Below are 22,626 nucleotides of genomic sequence, written 5' to 3'. Positions count from 1 at the left end.
AACAAATAAAATAATCGGCAAAAATATGTTATGTTAATGTGTTTATGAAAACTGAATTAAAATAAGGCCAAATAAAAGAACGAACAATAGAAATTTAAAAACATATTGAAAAGTAAGTTATGTGGAAAAATAGGTTAGAAAAAATTCAAAGTATGCTTGAGCACGCGAATTCTCCACGAGTTCCAGCACTTTTGGACATGCGTATGGCGTCATAGCAGAAATGAATTCTCAACATAGGAACTGGAGTTGAAGAAGAGTTGGACAGAGTTAGAGACAGGAGGCAGTCGAGTCCGGATCGAATCAGAGAAACAGGGTTCCCCTTTGAAAGCGAAGGGTTAGAAAGTTTTAATGATGTAGTCAACTTTAGATTCCTGGAACCATCATCATTACAAGCGGTCGAACGTAACAAAGGAACACATATTTTGTAACTGCGTCTTCGTGTTCTTCAACAATTAAAAGTAATGTGAAACATCCTTCATATGAACATTGTAATAATGAACTTTGTGTATAAACCATCTAAGTAATGTGCCCACCGCTCCATCATAAGTAATGGCAGTCTCTTCTCTGTGTCATAAGAACTGATAAGCCCCCTCTCTAAATATGTTATGAGAAAAATAGACTGTAAAATGTATAAATGCCCTCCTCTGTCTTCTATCCCCCTCTAATCGTATATTGCATGTCCCCACTCTCTTTTAAAAATGTACCCGATATATATCTCCCAATATGAACACCCGGCTATACAACACGAGCGACCAAGACGGAGAGGAAAGAAATGTTTGTTTTTTCGTCTTCGAAGCGAGAGGGAGGGAGATAGAGAGAGAGAGAGAGAGAAAGAGAGAGACAGACAAGCAGACAGACAGACAAACAGGCAGACTGACAGACGAAGACAGAGAAAGAGAGAAAGAGTGTGGAAGAATATATACAGCAAGAGAATACAGTAGAAAACACAGGTTCAAAATAACGTATATATAAATGAATTACCTTAAAAGAAAACGTAACTATGCTTGCAAAAAATTAGAAATAATTACTGAAACAAAGGTACAAATAGAGCTAGCGAACAGTTTACTCTGGTCAAAAATAGGTATCATTGCGACGCCGTGTTTAAATGGAATATTAGCGTTCGTTTCGTTTTCTTATACAGTAATTCAAGAATATAGGAATGCCCAGAGATCATCCAATCAGCAGGAGCCGAATATTATGGGAATACAATTATGTTTTGTAATGGAAAAGGAAAGAACCTTATGTTATGTTAATGTGTTTACGATCCAGTTACGAAATGTGAAACCCCCTATCTGTCCCAAGTGTTATTATTGGGACGGTAGAAATACTTGTTATTTAGAGGGGAAAAGAACTAGTTCTCTAAAAGCTATCGGGATTATAATAATTTTGCTCTAAGGATATAATGTAGGATATACATATAACGACACAATGTTTCTAAAATGGCGTTCCAAAGTTAGATAAGATAGTGGCTAATATTCTAAATATAATAAATTTGTATGTGGCATATGTTGTAGGAAACCTACGGTACTATACTCCAGAGGGAAATTCCTGAAATCAAAATATTATATATATATATATATATATATATATATATATATATATATATATATAATATTATTTTATTACGGAAAAATTCGAGTAAAAGTATAAAATGAAAAAAAAAGATATATAGATTTCTTTAGTCACCACAATAACACACTACTCTATAAGTAGGGCGTAACGCACTTATCACAAGTAAACGGCTATAATTTTGCCCGTTTTTAACAGTCTAATAAGTCTATTATTTGTATAATCTTCAAATTATTAATAAACATTTGGACGTAATTTTAATGTTTTTAAACAGCCACACACAATTGAATGTAATGCAATAAAAACACTTAAAATAGTTTAAATCGTAAAACAACTAAATCAAATACGTAGAAAAGTAATTCCTATTGTGTTACTGGTTAAATGGTTTTATTTTTTTTTATTTTTTCTTAAGAAACTGCCTAACTATGAGATGTCACTTGTATTGCCTTTGTTAGGAGTTACATCTTGTGTGATTTTTAGTTTTGTTCCATTTATTTAAAATATAGATGTTATCGTCCGTTGCTTGTTAAGTATTTTTTATTTATCTACGAGTAATTTTAATGTGTTAAGCTGCTAATTACAGAGTATATATAATACTTTAAAATAGTTTTACAAATCGGAAACATATTTTTTGTTGTAAAACGATTCCAACTTGCAATATTCGTAAAATGCCCATGTGAAAAAGCAAAAGGTATTTACGGTGTTGTTTTTATTTGTATTTTTAAAACGCGAAGAAATATATTTCGGTTTGTTTATGTTAGGAGTGTAAAAAAACGTATCTATCTATTTAATAATAACTAATAATAAATAGAATAAGTAAGAAGATGATCGCGTTAATCATCGAAAAAAAGATTTTATGACTTTCTTTTTATTTATGTACTTATATGCCAAGTTTTTTCAACCTGAACTCCTAAACCAGATAAGCGGTTTCAACGCCCAAGCAAGACGATTTAGTTTTATGTCATAATTGTTACATACAGCCAGGTTAATGTTTTGTAAAGGTAAAGCAAACAATGAAGTTTTAACGTGGTTAACACGAAAGTGTTCAATACCAACATAGAACAAGAAATATTTTTTTACAAAAGCCTTAATATGTCGGTAAACATTCACAAGCATGTTTCGATCAGCCAGTAACAAGTAATTAGATACCCTTTTGAGGAGCATTGCTTCTACAAAAATTTAGTCTGTAATTACAGACTAGATTTTTTCTTAATTTGTAATTACGAAAATACTTAAGAAAGTAAATAGTATCTCACTCATTTCAATATGCAACCAGGTATTATTATACGCCGATAAAGTAGTAATGCCGACTACCGTGTAAAAAAAAAATCAGAGGAATATTTTAGGGGCCATTCAAGTATTTCATGATTGAACTCTTTTATAAAACAATATGCATATATACCGAGGATAGAAAAAAACTTAAAATATTTGGTGAAACATTGCAGGCGATGTAAATTGGCATCAAGGGATACACTGGTAAATATTCAACCATACCCAAACTATCTCATAAACTTGATTGAAATTCAACTATGAAGCCCCATAAATATATCGTATTTCTTAATCAATGTGGTCGGTTATAGCAATATTTAAGTCTGGACATCCGACTTAATACGATAGACGCACAATGAAATTGATATTCCTTTTTCAAAAAACTCAAATTGACGACAGTTAACAGGTAGATCATTTTAGCAATTCTGTAAACCATTTTAGCAATTCTGTAAATCATTTTAGCAATTATGTAAATCATTTTAGCAATTATGTAAATCATTTTAGCAATTCTGTAAATCATTTTAGCAATTATGTAAACCATTTTAGCAATTATGTAAATCATTTTAGCAATTATGTAAATCATTTTAGCAATTATGTAAATCATTTTAGCAATTATGTAAACCATTGCCCATTGATCACTTGACAACGCCAGTCAGTTATCAAAAATCGAACGGGAAAGCAGAAAATAATGTGGACAAATTTAAATGAGTTCTGAAAAAGAATCAGGGCCTGGACACAAATAAGTATTCACAATTCTTTCGAAATTCAAAACAAAGCAAATACCGCAACACGTTTATCACATGCAGGGTTAAATGTTTTCTGTGTGGGGAAGACTGTGACCTAATCTAGCGAGGTAAACGTAAAAAAAACAATGACTAAAGTATATAAACAAAGTTGTTTCCAAAACTTTAAAGCTTGAAAGAGTGCATTGGAGATAAGGAATTGTAACTAAAGTAATTGAACAAGTAATGTATTACTTTTGGAAATTCCTTACAAAAGACATTGGAATAAATTAGGACCAAAACACACTTTAGATATCACAGAAAATACTAAACAGATTCCAATGCAAGTGACGTAGGATGTATTAGAAATCCCTGCCCCTACGTCAACATATTACAATAGACGTAAGCTCTCGATGTCAAATGTCACTATTCAAAGAATGACCGGGAAGAACATATTTAGAAAAAAAATATAGATTACATCTAGACCCTACAAAGAGGAAATATTCAAATACATTTTTTAAAAAATATTCAGTTCAGGGACGAAACGGGCGGATGTAAGGAATATGAGTACATCCGAGTTTTTCCACATTACACGATTAGAATTGAATGGTAAAGCCACCAATATCGACCGGTATAGCCATTTGTGGTGGACGACAAAAAGGTACACACCAAGTTTCACACTAGGCATACTGGCGTCGCACATTAATACTTGTTCTATGAGTCAAATCACTAAATTATTATTCGAAACTAACAAATACTCCTCTGAGCTTCGATCTACGAACCCCCGTCAATCTTTCACAAGCAAAACATCAATCTAGTTAAAACCAGTAACAATAATCTCCCTTTCTGTTTACCTGTGCCAAAACCTAAACGTAGATTTCATGAACTAACCCTTTTACTTAGAAATGCACGCCTGTGAAACTATTTTCCGTCGCCCTGCTTTCCAGATAACTACAATTTAATCGTCTTAATATCCAACGTAAAAACTTCTTAATTAGCCATCCCTTTAAACAATCCACTTCATCAAATTTCCACTATTAACGATTACTACGATACTGTCCCATTCACTACTGTACACTCATTAACCGTTATCCCTGAGTAGCCACCGGGCCTTGATACGTGGTTATTCTTACGCAATAAAAATATCCATAGCTATTTCAATTGAATGTATCTTTTTAATCGAGCATATAAGATATTTTGTATATAAAATATAATAAGTAATAATGTTTTATAAATATTTTAGCAACAAATATAGAACACATACGAATGTAAACATTGTCGATAGTAAAAGTAAATCGAATACACTATTTTATAGAACGGCTTATCAAAAACTTCTTTATATTGGACTTGAAAACAATTATGTTATTGTTAGCCGAGGAAGTACTCCGCGGCATTGTGTTCCACAAACGAGTATTTCTGTGAAAAATATCTGCTCATGAAATTTTCGTTTCGTTTTAGGTACAAATAGAAAGTGGAAATTTGCCAGTAATGATTCTAGCTAGTCTGGTGTTTTCCGCGAATAATTACAGCTAGGTAAAAGGTCAAGGTGATGCTCCCTCGATCTGCTGCCATTAAAATAACATTTGAACAGAAATTGGCTCGCAAGGTTTCTTCTATAGGAGTAGACAAAATACCACCAACAAGAATTCTAAGTCGGTTTTGTAATCTGACCAGGCAAGATGGTAGTCTGGTCACCTTCTCCCTAGATGTAGCAACAATACTCCATCTTAGAACGCATTTGATGATTGCCTCGGGTGTGAGATAATTTCATTTATCGGAAGAATGATTGAAACATTTTTCCAGTGACGCTCCAGAAAATATCTTACTACTGATGCAATTCTCTATCTATATAAAAGCCAAGTACGTCCAAGGATGGAGTACTGCTGCCACATCTGGGCAGGAGCTGCTAAAAACAACCTATCCTGCCTTGACAGAGTACAAAATCGACTTCGTGGCTTAGTGGGGGATGCCCTTTTCTCTACTCTGAAACCTCTCTCCCACAGAAGAGACCTTGCGAGCCTATCCTTGTTTTATCGTTATTTCCATGGCAGGTGCTCGTCTGAACTCCAATCTCTGGTTCCCCCTCGCCAATCTTTCACGAAAAACACCCGTCTAGCTGAATACACTGTAAAAAATTTCCCCCACTCTTTATCTGTGCCTAAATCAAAACGTGGATTCCATGAAAAAAGCTTCTTTCTTAGAACTGCACGCCTGTGGAACTCTGTTCCGTCTGTCTGTTTCCCACCTGACTACAACTTGGATGTCTTCAAGTCCAACGTTAACAAATTCCTAATGAACCGCCCTTTTAAGTAAACGCTTCATTAAATCTCCACACTAACGTACTGTACTTATAATAACCTTTATCCCTGAGTGGCTTCCGGGACTTGATAAGTGGTGACCACCGTATAAAAAAAAAACTTTGGCAACGAATTCGATGCATGTTCGGAATGGTTTTCTGTACACTAGTGTTAGTATAATGTATTATTAATATGTTTTATAAATATAGATTTGTATCTTAATTAAAATAGCTATAACATCAGGCCAGAAAGAAAGGAAAGTATTGAATCATCTGCTGATATATTTAGAGATTAAGCGTAAATGATTTTGATAAAGTGCAACAATTATTTCCAATAAAGTTTCACAAAAAAATTCAATTCCAAAACGAATAGAATACTTTCTGGAGAAACACCAAAGTCAAAAGGATGTGCGTATGAACATCACTTGAGAATTCTACATAAAATTTCAATAGCGTATATTTAACTTCATTGGCAGTTTTTCTTTCTCTGCGACTCCACCCCTCATTGACATAATGGTGTTCATCTCACTCATTTTTTAAATAATATTATTGCATCTTTTCTCAAGAATCATCTGATATTTTCTCTGCCGTTTTGTTTCGACTCGTTTGGTTTGCATGTTTAGTAATTTCAACTAGTTCACTGTTGGATAACTCGTGATACAGTTTTTTTCTCTCACTCGTTTGTTTAGTACTTTTTACCAGTTCACTGTTGGATACCTCATTTTGATACAGTTTTTTTTTATTTCACTCGCTTGTTTAGAAATGTCTACCAGTTCACTGTTGGATACCTCATTTTGATACAAATTTTTTTATTCCGCTTTTTTTAAAATAAATTCTACTAGTTCACTGTTTGATACCTCATTTTTATGCAGTTTTTTTTTATTCCACTCGTTTGTTAAGTAATTTCTACCGGTTCACTGTTGGATATCTCATTTTGATACAGTTTTTTTTATTCTACTTGTTTGTTTAGTAATTTATATCAGTTCACTGTTTGATACCTTATTTTGATACAATGTCTTTTATTCCACTCGTTCTTGCGGGGTGGGTGGTGTAACTCTTGTCCTGTATATCAATTCATCCTAGTAAAACCTTGATATTTTACGAATTAAGCCCAACATTTTTTCCTGTCTTTTTAGTAACCATATTTTGTTCCTGTTAAGTCTCTACGTCAAGAATGTTTACTCCTTGTCTGGACGTATTTCCATTATTAAAAGTAAATACATAAACAAATAACGTGACAGATTCCTATATAGTGGCTACAGCAAATTGTCTCGAAAAAAATTCCAATTATATGCGAAATATTAATAAATTTGTTCGTAAAGTCTAAAAAAATCGACAGACAATTATTCTGAAAATGACCTTTCCGCGTTATTGTATTCCTTTTCCTAAATGGGAAATACAAACTATTAAATTGCTTAATATAAATACGAAAAGACAGATATAACAAATTCCAACAAATTAAAATAAAAAAATGATATATGGTAACAAAACAGTTCCTTAGACAAGGATCAACCAATAATAAAGATGGCCATAAAACATCAATAAAATATTTACAAAAAACTATGCATGAAGTTTAAATAACTATCTTAAAAGAAACACACAAAAATTCATGATCATGATTCAATAAATTAACAAATTCTTCATAATCACGGTCTATGGAATCATATTCGATAATTTTAAATAAAATATTCAGATTATATGCTTAACCTTTTAGTTAAAAGAAAACTCCATGTCACCCTCGTTAGTCGTACATTTGAATAACATGATATTAATATTTATATGCTAAAGTGGTCGATACTTGAATCTTTGTTATTTATTATTTTAATAAATGACACCACTAATGCAATCACGTCCGAGATAGGTACATCTGGTGATGACACCATGCTTTTTCTTTCCAGCGACCTTGACAACATACTTGATATACGTGTTCCATTTCAGATCAGGAGTTAAGGTCAAACCCAGACGCTTGTCAAAGCATGGGGCTTCTCCCAGATGAAAGCCATCCATTTCAATTGATGCCAGATGGGGAACAGAGCTTTGATGATGTAAAGATAGGAGTTTGGTTTTAGATGCATTAAAGGTAACCAGCCACGTCTTCCCACACTGAACCACGCGCTCGAGATCAGAGGAGAGAGAATCAGAGAGAGCTTTTTCATTTACATCCTTTGATGTGTTGCCGTAGATGATCGTGTCATCAGTATAGATGTCAACAAATGATTTAAGTATGTGTTTAGGGAGGTCATTGATGTAGATCAGGAAGAGAGTTGGGCCAAGGATTTACTCTTGAGGCACCCCAGCATTAATATTCTGGATATTATAAATAAGGTTTCTGGTTAATTTAACATAACTAAGACAAAACTCTAATCTATTATTTCCCCTATATTTTACTTTAACAAGAAAACTTGACTAACTACAACAGCTATCAACAATTTCCCCATTCGCTATCTGTGCGTAATTGTAAACACATATTCCATTAAAAAGCTTCTTATTCTAGAACTACGCGCATATGAAACACTGTTCCGCTAACCTCTTTCCCAGCAGACTGGAATATGTTAATCTTGAAGTCCAATGTAAACAAGTTCTAGTTGAGCCATAATATTAAATAATACAAATTCCCTTCAACCTACACTATAAACGATTGCTTATCTACTACTTTACATTCATTAACCGCTTACCTACGAGTGACCTTCGAGCCTTTATTGGGGGTGACTACCTTGTATCTTCTTAGCATTAATTAAAAAACAAGTTGTTAAGCTAATTCTACCGGGATTGGAAGCATTCTATAGTAGAAAACATATAAGGAATGTAGAATTCATAAAAGAAAATCTTTAAGAGAATGAAGTACTATAAACTTACATTTATCATAAATAAAATAATGGGGAAGTAGTAAGTTTACTTTAGCTATTTAAAAAATAGTAAACATTAAGAGTAATGTTACAGTATTAAATTAAAATATAAAAACAGATTAACTTGTTGCTCTTATTGTTAATTTATTTTCATAAAGAAATTAAACTTACACTACAGTTAAGTAGAACACAGACATAAAAAATAAAAAAAACGGAATTTATGTGAAGACAAGACGCAATCTCAATGAACATGTTAAGCAAGGATTATAATGACTTAAATATAAAAAGGATAACGATAAAGACGTAAAATATTAATCACACAAGAGTTAATTATTATCTAAAGTATGATTTGTTAACAACGGCTGATAATCTGGCTCATAAATCATACTGGCAGCGAAAACTCGTTATGATTATCTCATTTGCTCAGCGTTGTTTTAATGGATTCAGACAAGGTAACAAAACATGTGTTCCAGTTTATAAAACAATGTTTTAATGCATAACTTGACTATTTAACACAACACGCATTTTCTTTATTTTAACAACAGGGCTGACTTTATTCGTCAATCTCTTCTTTACCAGAATAATTTATGGCTATACTCGGTCATCTCCCAGGCGTTATCTTCTGCTTCGTCTGAAGAGAGTTATTTATTTCTGATCGCATGAGACGTTCTTTTTTATTGTTATTTTTTTTTCATTTTTCTTCCTTTGAAGATTGTAATGCTGGGTATAGGACAGCCAAACCAGCTGCCAACATTGCCAAGTTTTTATTGAAACCAACCGAGAGCTCTTTTTAGTATCCTCGCTGTTCCCTTAAGTGCAATTGTCTGGATCTCTTTTGCACTTGGTTCACCAGGAATATTAGTAAGGTAAGACTTCAGGTTCTTCTTCATAAGCCCTGTAGCACCTATGATAACTTGTATGATTGATATCTCCCTAAGATTCCAATTTCTTTTCATATCGCACTTGGTATTTGGTCTGTTTCTCTCTTTCAGCTCTGTTCAGGCCGCCATCATTGGGAACACTCACTTCAATCAAGGTTGCAAGTCTCTCTGACTTATTCCGTATTACTATGTTAGGTTTCACAGCAACATTTTCAAGGTAGGGATTACATGGTATGAATGTGTACAGTTCTGTTTACTTTTATTGCTGTATAAAATAAGAACCACTTTCTTGGACATTGTGTCACATCATGTACTTTGAAAAGAAAGGCAATTGCAACAAAATGCAACACACGCAAACAAAAAAAAACGTTGTGAGGGTTCGAAAATAAACTTTCTAGTCGCATGATTATTCTTTGTCGATAATTTCCAGTTTCAATGAGTCTCGAAAATCGTTTAATTCTTTCTGCAGTAAGATAAGATTTTTAGTAATTACATAATTATTTTTTCCAAAGATTTAAAATGTCTTTTCATTAGTTTATTTCTTGAATGTGCTCACAATTCCAAATTAAAACTTATATTAAGAACAATATTAGTTTACTTCTAATAGACGGAAATTATTTATTTTGGAAGTATATTTAGTTTCCATGCATTGCGTTAACAGGTTGGAGGAATACTCATTAAAAATGTATGAATTACGAAACTATTTCTAATATTTGCAGATAATATTCAGAGGTTTTCTCTCTTGAAGAGAATCGATGTTATTTCCGTTAAATATATTCTTCTCTTTCTAAGAATATCTACATTAAATTTAAAAACTTGATATACTTTTGCTTCCTGACTTGGTCCTATCACTATCGCATGATTTAACGACTGACACCAAGCCTTTTAGATAAACAGCCGTGTTAATATCGTCATTCGTGGTAGTATTTTGGCCTGCGAACATCGACAATATGATTCAGATTTCTTTATGAATCTTGAATTGTTCTATTTGTTTTCCCTGGTAATACATGTTTTATAATTGTATATTGAACGGTGTAAAACAACACTCACATTTATTATGTAATCCATTCTTTTATATATTATATATAATATATTCTACTCACTTTTTGCTTTACTAAAAACCTATTTATATGTAGACATAAATATATATATATATAAGTATATATATATATATATATATATATATATATGGCTATATATATTTATATATAAACACACACACATATATATATATATAACAAGAGTAATATGATGTACTGTTATATATATATATATATATGTATGTATAAAACAGTATCTTATTTTACTCTATTTACTTTTATCTCACCACCATGCAATATGCACGATAACTGAAATGGTAACCGCTCGGTTAAAATACTACTACACCTCGTGGTCACTAATGGTAATGTATACAAATTATATGAATATTTTAATGGAATATTGTTGCTACATATAGGCCAGGAAATTTGCTAATACTTTTTACTTATTAGACATGTACCAAAAAAAAGAGTCGCTAATATAATAGATCACATATTATCAAATAAGCCATAATCTATGCCCATCAATGTGCCTGCTTTACAAGTTATTTAATGGAATATTCGCTGTCGAACTCGAAGAACTTGTTCTCTCTCACGGTAAATACCCCCGACTAACCCGACACGCAGCAAACTCCCCGCGTTTCAGTGTAAACGTTCTTAGATAGCGGAACACGTACTCTAACAGTTTCCTCCCATTAACTGCTTGACTCTCAGATTCCCTACATTTTTCTGTTACTTTGCCTCTTCAGATTTGATGAAATTTAAATTTAGCAACAAAAAAAAGTGTTTTTGTATCCTTTAATGGCGCACTTCTACGTATCTTGGAAATAGCAGCACCTATAATGTTTGGGTTTAATATGGAGTTTCAAACATCGTCACTGGTTGTCCAGCTTAATTGAACTCCTACACAAAGCAAACATCAAATACGAATGGATTCCACCATTTATTTACCAGTAATATAAACGTACCTCTTTATATATCGAAGTAATAAAAGAACACACTAGTACTTTAGTGAATTATTTATTAAAAGTAATTGATTTTTAGAACGTTGCATTCAGTTACGTTAAAGTAGACACGCTTCTTTAAACTTTGATAAATGACATAATAAACTGAAATTATATGAAAGTCGCAAAATACTATAAAATATATAGTTTTAGTTCCAGTTCTGCTTGCTCATGAAAACTTTTATGCGAAACTGGATTAATATAATCCTTCCATCACTCTGCATAAGCATGGACTTATCCTGTCTACAGCTTCGCATTTCTCATAATCCCGAATAACATAATTGGCTTGATACATGCAGAGAGACGCAAATTACTACACTTTATTTTTTATAATAAAAGATGGGATTGTCAAAAAGTACGCCGATAAAAGGAAAAAAGCTTAATGTTAATACATCCATAAACATATTTATTTGAAAACGAAGATAGTTGTGTTAAAGCTGTTTTGGTGTCTACTGGCCTACAGTCATGTGAGGAAACAATATTAAGAAAATCTTTCGCAGGAAAGGCCAACAAAACCTTACAGACAAAATAATGATTGAAAATGGCATTATGTCTCTCACAGCTTTAAGACTGGCCTCATACTGTAACGTGGCCATGACGCATGAACCGTGTTCGTTACAGTCCAAACCATCTCTCAGACTCTTACGCCGCTTGGTACCATCGTAAGGAACAGACAAAAACATAGTCTGACTCGATTTTTTTTTTTAATTTTAGCAAAGAGAATTTATTACCGTTATCTTCCAAACAATGCCTGGTTCTTGTTTTCTTACTGTTCATTTTGTCTGCGAGGAGATTGAGAGAATCCTGCCGTCTCGGCACTAGCTTCAAAGTATTTCCACGCCGCCACAGGGCCACCCATCGATATCACACGTTCGCAATTTGCTTCTTGCGACCTCACATGCCTTCAATCGTTATCGGCGGGATTTTTCTTCTCTTCAACCATGTGCTGTCTTTTTCTTTTTCCTGAGATGCAAGTATGCGCAAACTGCCTTATTTGCGTTCAAACAGGTGCTGCTGCTTTCGCTTACCATCTACCTTTCTGCTGTTGCTTATATTTTTACACGGACTCATTCACGCTCTGTTACAATACCATAGCGTATTTGAACGTTTGTAACCGCGTGGCAAAGCTCTTTAGAATGTGCACATAAGGTAATAGTTATTATAGATAAAAGAGTTGTCTATCTGTATGTTCACGAACTATGCTTACATAATTATATATATATATGAACCTGAAATGTTGTATAACTGCGTCTATGATTGTAGATTTTTAAGGTTAAGATTCATTTTTAATATCAAAGGAATAGTAACCCTCTTCTACATTAACTGATAGTGTTGCATTTGATATAGATATTTTACTAATACAAATAATAACTTTTGAAACGTTTCTAATATTGAATCATTTAAAGACCCTCATAATGATGACTTAAATCAACAAATAATAATGCATCGAGGTAGAAATATCAAATCTTTCTACTTTTACTTTCGGATCAGGTTAATACCAACAGTTTGTTTTTGGTGAATTAAAATATTTATTGACGATATTAAATGTTGGTTTGATGTGTCAAGAAACAATAATACTAATTGTCTTTGTTACCGATTTCATAGCAAACTTGAACATTTTTACGATGACAATATGTTAAACTCATTTTGTAAAAATGAAACTTTGAATACTTTGACGAATTTAATTAATGACGACGAGTCGTGGAAGTGCAACGCGCACATTAAAACTACGTAAGGTGGCAAAAATTTACTAAGAAAGTAACCACGGAGTAATGCAAAACGTATCGTACTTGATCTGATACTGTCTAAAATTATTGATTTAGTTTTGAGAGACTACAACTCTTACCAATAGTCTTATATGGAGGAAACTGAAAATGAAAGGACATGGTTCTACAACGCAGCAGACTAACTCACAAAGACTTAACTAGCGCCATCTGTCGTGATGGTTAACTTTGTTTGCGTCGTTTGCCGTCTTTTTTTCTACTTAATCGTCTGAAAGAACGCACTGCACTTTTTACATGTCCCGAATTATTACACTTTTCATCATATATATATATATATATATATATATATATATATATATATATATATATATATACATATATGCATATGTATGAATATTTATATATATGTATGCATATATACACACATATATATGTACATATATAAATTTATTGATTAATTTGCTTATGTTTAGCGTTTATCACTTCATTATTATGTACCTATTGTTGGATGATTTGAAAGTTTTCAAATGTAATGGGGATATTTAATCCATCTTTTAATAACGACATTTCGGACAAAACCATTAGTAAATTCCAATTTGAAACACATTTCATCAAAATCGTATGCATTTCTATTGCTGATGGATTTTCAACTTGAATTTACACCTTATAATGGCGCTTTTTCCTGCGTTAATCACGATGTATAACGTAAGTAAGGATGAGTTCGATTCAGTTGTTCGGACTGCATGATTTACCTTTATTTTCACATTAATGGATTTTCCAATTTTGTCATCTAAAAGTTTTTTTTATAATCTTATTTGCAGAAATCAAACAATTACTGTAATCTTATTGATGCAATTTGTAATGTTTAAATTCTTACCCTGTGTAACCCTACCTTTATAAACGTGGGGATATTCTCATCGAAATTTCCTATGGGGCTCTTGAAAATGTACAACATTTGGAATCGTACTATATATTTTAATCCGCAGGAATAGTTCTTTCGCGTTCCATGACTGGACTGAAGTGATTATTTTTAGCCAATAAGAATGCACACAATATAAAGTTTTTAATTGATAGGCAATGTATTCAATGCACAATTTAATTATTCGAAACCGCCAAGTAATAAAAGTTTTGCTGACACAATTAACTGAAGTATGTAACAGAAGAAGAATGTTCTACAAAAAGGATATTTATATTTGACGCTGCAACATTACAATCCTCAGAGTAAAAGATAAACATTGTTTCAATACTGACAGAAATGAATAATAGCAGCAAAAAAAAAAACAGACTTAAATTCCGCAAAAAAACTGGACAATATGAGATTATTCCTCAGACTAAACCATACTTAATATCACGATTACCGTTTGGGTGAAGATAATTTCGCATAAAAAATAACCCTAATCTATAAATATGATAGAAAACGTAAAAGAATTGTATTGATAAAAAGAAAATATTTCCAAAAGAAAATTGCACTGAAAACTTTTGTCTGTCTGCTTTTTTCCAATTTAATTCTTTGCTATTATTATAATTTATTTAAAAAATATCATTGTCTCAAAAAACACTTAATGCTCGCAAAAGTATGAAAAAACTTGTGTACTTCTGCTTATAACTTTGGATTTCATATTACTATTTTTGTTATCATTGTTTCAAATGCCATAATTGTCAGCATTCAGTATGAATTTTATTAAAACGAACCAAGATGTTATCAAGAGAATAATAGCATTATCGTAAATCAGGAAAATTAAGATTCCAGTTTTTATTGAATCAATCGTTTCTCTAGACACACTTTACTATATATGTCTAGTGTGTCTTTAGAAGTAAGTCCGTCTTTTATATCTGACTCGTTTCCAGGGTCCACTCTATTTCCTGAATTACGATAAGAGTTAAGAATAAATAAGTTACAATATCTAAGAGACAATGGATAACATTTTGAAGAGTACTTGCACGTAGAATCCTTAGTGGCACAATCTTCGAAGTAAGTGAACGTACATTTTTTTTTACACAGTGATCACCACTTATCAAGGCCCGGAAGCCACTCAGGGATAAGAGTTATTGCAAGTACATTACGTTAGTGTGGAGATTTGATGAAGTGTTTACTTAAGGGGGCGGTTCATTCGGAATTTGGTAACATTGGACTTGAAGACATCCAAGTTGTAGTCCGGAGGGAAGCAGGCAGACAGAACAGAGTTCCACAGGCGTGCAGTTCCAAGAAAGAAGCAGTGAGAATAATCTATTAACCCAGAATAATCCGGACTCGATACAGTGACTTTTCTATCCGCGCTCGAAAGCACTACACTACGCTAGTAAATTTAGACTATAGGCAAAATATAATTATTATTATAGCCAAAATAAAGAAAATGGTTACAAAATCTCGTCATATAATTAAGGAGAGAATGAATTTTACTTTACAGCTCATTTGAAATAATGTTTTGCTTTACACTAAGATCAATATTATAATGTATGGAACTAAATACAAAAATAGTATTTAACCAACAGATAATTTTATTGATATTAAAATAATGATAAGTGCTGGATACAAATACACTAGTGGGTTATTCTCACTGTAATTCCTTTTATTCATGCATTTTTGTTGTCAAGTTACATTTTTGAGGTAATTTTACACCTGGGTTCTTGGACTTCTTTAATCTGTGCATTTTCATTTTAAACAACTAATTCAATAAGATCCTGGTTTAACTTGCAAGGTTTTATTGTGCAGTAATTCCAATGCTTGCATAAATATTTGCTCATTCGAGACTCTTGTCGTTCGATATACTTTGATACGCCTCGGTTTCCGATGTCACATCTTCATTGAAGCAAACTCTCTTTTGCTAAATAAGTTTTAAGAATCTTCATCACAGCGGAACAGATCTGGAGAACAAAAATCGCAAAAGAAATCCAAAATGCAATAAAAATTATTTATTCGTGTGATTGGCTTGTGACACGGTTCATTGTCCTGGTAAAAATTACTTTTCTTCTTCATCTGTAGGTATCTCTAAAAACGAACAAAATAAATATATAATATTAGCTATTGATATTCCTCATTTGTCCAAAGTAATTATTGAAAAATGTTCTGCGCATTTCAAAATACGATTAACAAAACATTACCTTCTGATGTTCGTTCTTTTAGTCACTTTTCATTGTTTTTATGTGCTGCTGCTTACGCGAATGATTGCCATTTCGATTTCTGAGTAAAATGATTGCTTCATATTTTATCGATTATCAAATGTTTAAATAAAAAAACCCTTTTCGTATCATAAAAACTAACATTTTAATTCATCAAAATGTTTGCAGTTTTAATTGCTTGCGAGCAAACACGATACAAACTGTGAACACAGCATTCCTATTAACAAAACTTAATTCAAAATCATAAATATACTTTTCTCACAATATATTCAACTTCTCTGATATCTCAGGTGGGTAAAAAATGTTAAGATTTTTTTTTTCTAGATAACTGCCGAATTTAGGAGACCTAAGCATTATTTGTATATGTACAAAAATTCTTAAAAGACTAACACATATTTAAGTTCTCTTAAAACACTTATTACACTTTTTAGTTGCTTGAACAGTATTTGTATCATCAGAAATCAATGTTTCGCGACGTATGGAATCGAGATTTTTCCTTTGTATCGAAACTTTGCAACAGTTGATTAAATGAAATAATTCTAATTTGTACCATAATTATACAATTATTATAATGTTTTCATATGTGTGATTTGAAGGGAAGTGCTTTACGTAAATCATATCGATATGCATTAATGGCGCTATCTATGACTCAGGCCAGGAATTTATTTTGTGAAACATTACTAAACCAGCCGCAGGCCTAATAATTTAGTTAAAAACTACAACAAACTAAAAATCTAACATGCTCTTTAATCAATGTTTTATAATTACTTTCGAAACGTTTAAGTAAAAGGATACTCATAAATGTAATATTTTTTAGCTATCACGGATTGTCTTAGCCTTCGACTATAGAATACTATTTCATGATAATGTATTGTTAGCTTGTGTTGTACGATTTCTAGCGCAATTCATAATCATTGACCTTAATTTTTCTGAAAATATTCTCGTTTTACAATAAAACAATTTTGCAAAGAAGTTTGAAAGTACATGTATACAGTTTATTTTATGCTTACCTATTTCAATCGATACTGTTTGTTACGCTGGTCATGGTTCTTATTCATAATACAAAACAAAAATCAACATTTTAAAAATTGTTAATTACGTTTCTAAAAAAAGGTGTGGCGGCTGTTCGAATGACAAGACCACTCCTACTTTCTATTTATTTGAAGTCGGTATTTCCCTTGCCTTTTACCTCTACCTTTTACACCTTTATACATTTTCCTTGCTTGCTTGCTGCCCATTCTTTCTTTCTTCTTTTCTTTTCATATCCTGCATTTGCTTTTTTTCTGTGCTTACTCCTTTCTATTATTTCGTCGGTTATTTATTGATTCATCTCTACGTTTTCCCAGTCAGTCTGTGACCCAATATATGTTGACATCATTGGTTGAGTTGTTGAATGTTATTTTACACTCTCTTTCTTTCTGTGTGCCTCTCTCCTTCTCCCTTCAATCGTTGACAACTGCTGAGTAGCTGCGTCGCCGACAAACTGGAAAGAGCAAAGGAAATTGTTCTACGCATGCGCACATGTGGGCCTGCGATTATAAGCCGCCTTTAGAGATTTCTACTCGACTCATTTCAGTAAACAACACATACAAAAACTACTTTCTATATGTGGGTAGCTTAGACTTCTAACAATAGATTTTATTCATGAGATGCAACCAGTGAATTCAACACCGTTATATATATTTAGAAAGGTAACGTAAAAATTAATACTCATACATATATACATAACGTATATAACAGTTTTGTTCCGTTTCGATATACATTGATTATTCACTGAACTAAGATGCAAGAGTGAATCGACAGTTGCTCAATAACCTACCGCACAGCTTTAGTCACATAAATACAAGAAGGACAGGATAGGTCGAAAAATGTAAATACCAACAAACAAAGTCTGGTGATATTGTGAAGCTTTTCCTACAGCTTTTCGCAATCAAGTATAGAGATTCTATTTTAGTTTCGTATTGGATAATTATCTTTGGGAATTATGTATTGCACTCATATACTTAGCGTTGCCATTTTAAAATGATCGTGTCACCACACAGCGCTCGCAACCGAATACTAAAATTATTATTTTGTACATTACGTGTTATCGATTAAGCCTTTTGAATTTCTGCACATGTATATAATAGTAATAGCCTCAGGAAAAAAAAAAACTTGAAACAGATAAATTAATAGTGAACGCGTAAGTTTTAACTCTGATAATATTTTATTGTTATTGTTTAGTGAGCGTGTCACTTGAGATGTTCATGAATAATCTAAATGCTAGCGAGAGGAATAAAGTAAGTACATCAAACCTAGTAGAGTACATTGTGTAAAGAATCTATATGATGTAAATAATAAGCTAAAGAGGAGAGGGAGGAGGATACAGGTTAATTAAAAAAAGGAAGTAGAAAAGAGATGTATGAAAATTAAGCGAAACAAGTAATCGAAAGATGGTACACGGTAAATGAACTCTAATATATAGCCATAGAGAGGTTGGACAAAGAGGGTGAAGATGAAAGATAAATGAAAAATATAGAGGGGAGAATGGAAAAGGATGAAGGATAAATGAGTAAGATGAATATAGAGAGAAGTAATAAAATAGAAAAGGGAAGAGAAATGGCAGGAGTTATGTAAAAATTATTGAGGGGAAAAGATACTTGATGAAAGGAAGAAAAAAGGGAAAAAGGGACCAAAGAGACAGAGAAAGGGAAATCGTAGATGAAATAGAGAATAAGAAAGAGGGGGAGAGAGAGAGAGAGAGAGAGTAAAACGCGATAATGACAACAAGAAAGACGAAGAGAATAAAACTATATGACAATTGAAAAAAGGGTAAATGAAAAAAAGAGAAATAAACTTAAAGAAGATAAAATCAGAGTAGATGCCAAATGGAAAAGAAACAGAAGAAAGGGGTAATGAGAAAAGTAAAAGGGTAAGAACGAGAGAGAGCGAGAGAGATAGTATAACTGATTAAAAAAACTGGAAAGTATCGTAAAGCGTAAATATAAAAAGAAAAATACATTAGGAGAATCTCCGGACGTTTACAACCTAGCATTGTTCAATACTGGCAAAATTGCATTTAGAATGTTGGTGACTATGTAGTAAATATATTCATGGAGCACGGAAGATTGCTTGTCTTAATCGTTTCATTATCACTTTCGTATATTTTCAACATTTTAGTTTTTGAGTTAAAATCAGGAGGCCTTATTTGTAGACAACGCTTATATCTATATTGTAATCCGAAAGCCTTTATGCCGGCGAAAAGATTTTATTGAATTGTACAATGTTCGCAGAGTAACATTCATTTTTTGCTTTATCACATCTGTTTCTCTTTTAGTGCTAATAAACACATATTAATTACTTTATTTAATCATTTATAATGAAAGAACTGCTAATTAATTGGCATATCTATTTCTCCATATTCAACGTACCGTTAATCTTCCGCGTTGTACTTTTTTATTTCGTTACTTTAATGTTTCCATTTGTTTCAAATAACAATTTTTCCAGGTGAAATATAATTTAGAAGAGCTTTAGACAATGTTTCCTCTATTTCCTTAAAATGTACGTTTATGGTACGGCATATTGACCTGCTTGATTATTTTCTTTCTATAGATTGCTCCGGTACATTAGAGAATCGGTTACTTACAGAAGGACATTATTAAAGTTGTCAACGTCCATAGTTACAGTGGTTATGTGAAACCAACTAGATTCAATAAGCCGACCATGCTCCATCATTTTTCTTTATAACATCTATTGTTATTATTACATTTCTCTGTCATACATATTCTCTATAATAAATTATTGTCCTATAGAGTATAGGCATAAACCTTACTAGCATTTTGTTATAGACATTTTGGAGACTTTTAAGCGATACAGCATTTGACAGTTTTAATTTTTACTGAAAAAGCTATTTTGTCGTGTGCTTACTTTAAGAGGTAAATATTTGGTGATCTGCAACGTTTCTACGTTTTAACTGGTCTGACTTGCGGTAATATGCATTCAATGAAAACATTCAAAACAACAAATTTAATTTTTACTTCACTGAACAGAAAGAGATTAATTTTATCATATTGCCCAAAAGGTACTCGGATTCGCCACACAAAACGCAGTCTGACCAGATACCTTCTCAATTAAACCACTGTCTAATTACTCACAAATTGACTGTCAATGTAAAATGGTAGTTTGCAGTTCCCAAAATAGGAGTTTAATGTATGCCATATATTCCTAGCTTTTGGGGCGAGAAGAAATGTGTTTTATATATGCTGATATTACGAACGTGACAAACATATGGTCTTCTTACACACGTCCACCTGTGCGTTTTAGGGGTTTGTTTATGAGTGTCCAATAAAGAAGTATACGGTTTTTTGTATATAGGTGCGATTTTTTAAAATTTTTTAGAGTCGCTTCGTATTCATGTGTAGTACCTGAACGTTTAGTGGCTGTTGACTGTCTGTTAACTGAAGACGAATAAAATTCAGGCATAGAAACACAAGAAGAGTTGATGGTGGTTTTAAAGGCTGTATTGAAACAGGAGATTTTTTGCCACCGGGAGAGATCAAGATTAATTCTTTATAACATATATGGTACTATTTTTTAATACTTAATTTTCGATATTAGAAATTAGTCGACAGGCGAACAGTCTCGCAAAGATTCACTTAGATTCCTACATTGCTTGAGAAAGTCCTGTGCATCGACTATCTCGACGAGAACGCACAAAGCTCTGTTTTAATCCACAACACGGTAGTATTCTTTATTTAATAATTAGCAACCGTGCATATTGTGTTTTGTCCAGGGAGCTTACATCTGAAGCCTATCCCCACACTTGCTCTGCAAACGGTCTATTTCTGCCTCCACTAGACTTGTAGGCTGTGATCATAGCGGAGTATCTGTTAACTGTGGCAAGCGGGGTCAATGGTCAAAACATTATTATTGTTATTGTATTCTTATTCATTGATTTGAGCGACGGATGGTCGCTGGATCAGTAATTATGATTAGAAGAATAAACAATTAAATTGCGGAAGAAATGATTGACGTGTGAATCGCAAAAGGAATGTGAAAATAGAAAATGTAGTTAGTTTTGGAGAGATTCAGAGAGTTAAGGATTGACGACAAGAGCGGACAAATGTCTAGACAGGGGTAGACAGACAGCCAGGGAGCGAGCTGTAAGAATAGAAAATGTAGACAAACTGCAGATCCTGTGAAAACTATTTGAGACAACTGTAATAAATTTATATTATAAAAATATAAAGAGTTGTTTTAATGGTTTCACAAATAAGAACAGATGTCCCAATTGGATGGTGCTGATCGCTTCATGGTTCGTCACGGAAGAGCGGGAAGATACAGAATAACTCTTCAAGAAAACAAAAGGTATGAGGCATATATTATTCGTCTTATATATGAACTGTAAAAATATCCCGTGTGATAAGTCTGATACAACATGACTCAGTTTACACGTGAATATCATGTCCTCCTAGGTAAACAACATGCATACGATTTATACGTTTATTCTCTGTCTGTTAAAAGAACAATATCTTACATCCACTAGATAACACATGCCACGTTTTAATATATCATCCCCTCCAATACAAACCAATACACAACAAACTTTTTAATATGCACCCAATGAAACACTGGCAAAATTCATACTAGTTGACATAATTGCTACTTACCAGAATAAAACTCCACTCTATAACATTACATTTCATATCATTTGTCTTCGGTCTGTGAAGAAGAACTCTTTCTAAGTCAGTTTTTGTTCATTAAAATTGTTGATGTACTTTCTGATCCATCGTCAATCAAAATAATTAAGTACAACGAATAATAATAAAAGAAAATTAACCTGAAGCAATTGAGTGGAACTTGCAAATATTCAACTATTCAAAAACAAAAGATTCCTAAAAATTAAATGACAATTTAAACGTATCATTTGCAAAATGCAATGCATTATAATAATGCTTCAAACAAATGAATATTGTCATCGTAAATTATAGTTATTGTATTATTTGCTACGTTTGACAGAGCTAATCTTTCTATATGTATTTCTTTCCCATATATCAATATTCTGAAATTTGATCAATCACTCCCAAGCATGTGCTTGTTTTAAAGGTGACATTTTTTCTGATTTCTTTTTTCAATAGCAATCTCTTTCCTAGTAAGATATTATCGATTATTTTAAACAG

This window comes from Euprymna scolopes, chromosome 16, assembly GCF_053919585.1.
Source record: "Euprymna scolopes isolate OS-2025 chromosome 16, ASM5391958v1, whole genome shotgun sequence".
In the NCBI taxonomy this organism is placed as follows: domain Eukaryota; kingdom Metazoa; phylum Mollusca; class Cephalopoda; order Sepiida; family Sepiolidae; genus Euprymna; species Euprymna scolopes.
Note: the sequence above shows the minus strand (reverse complement) of the source record.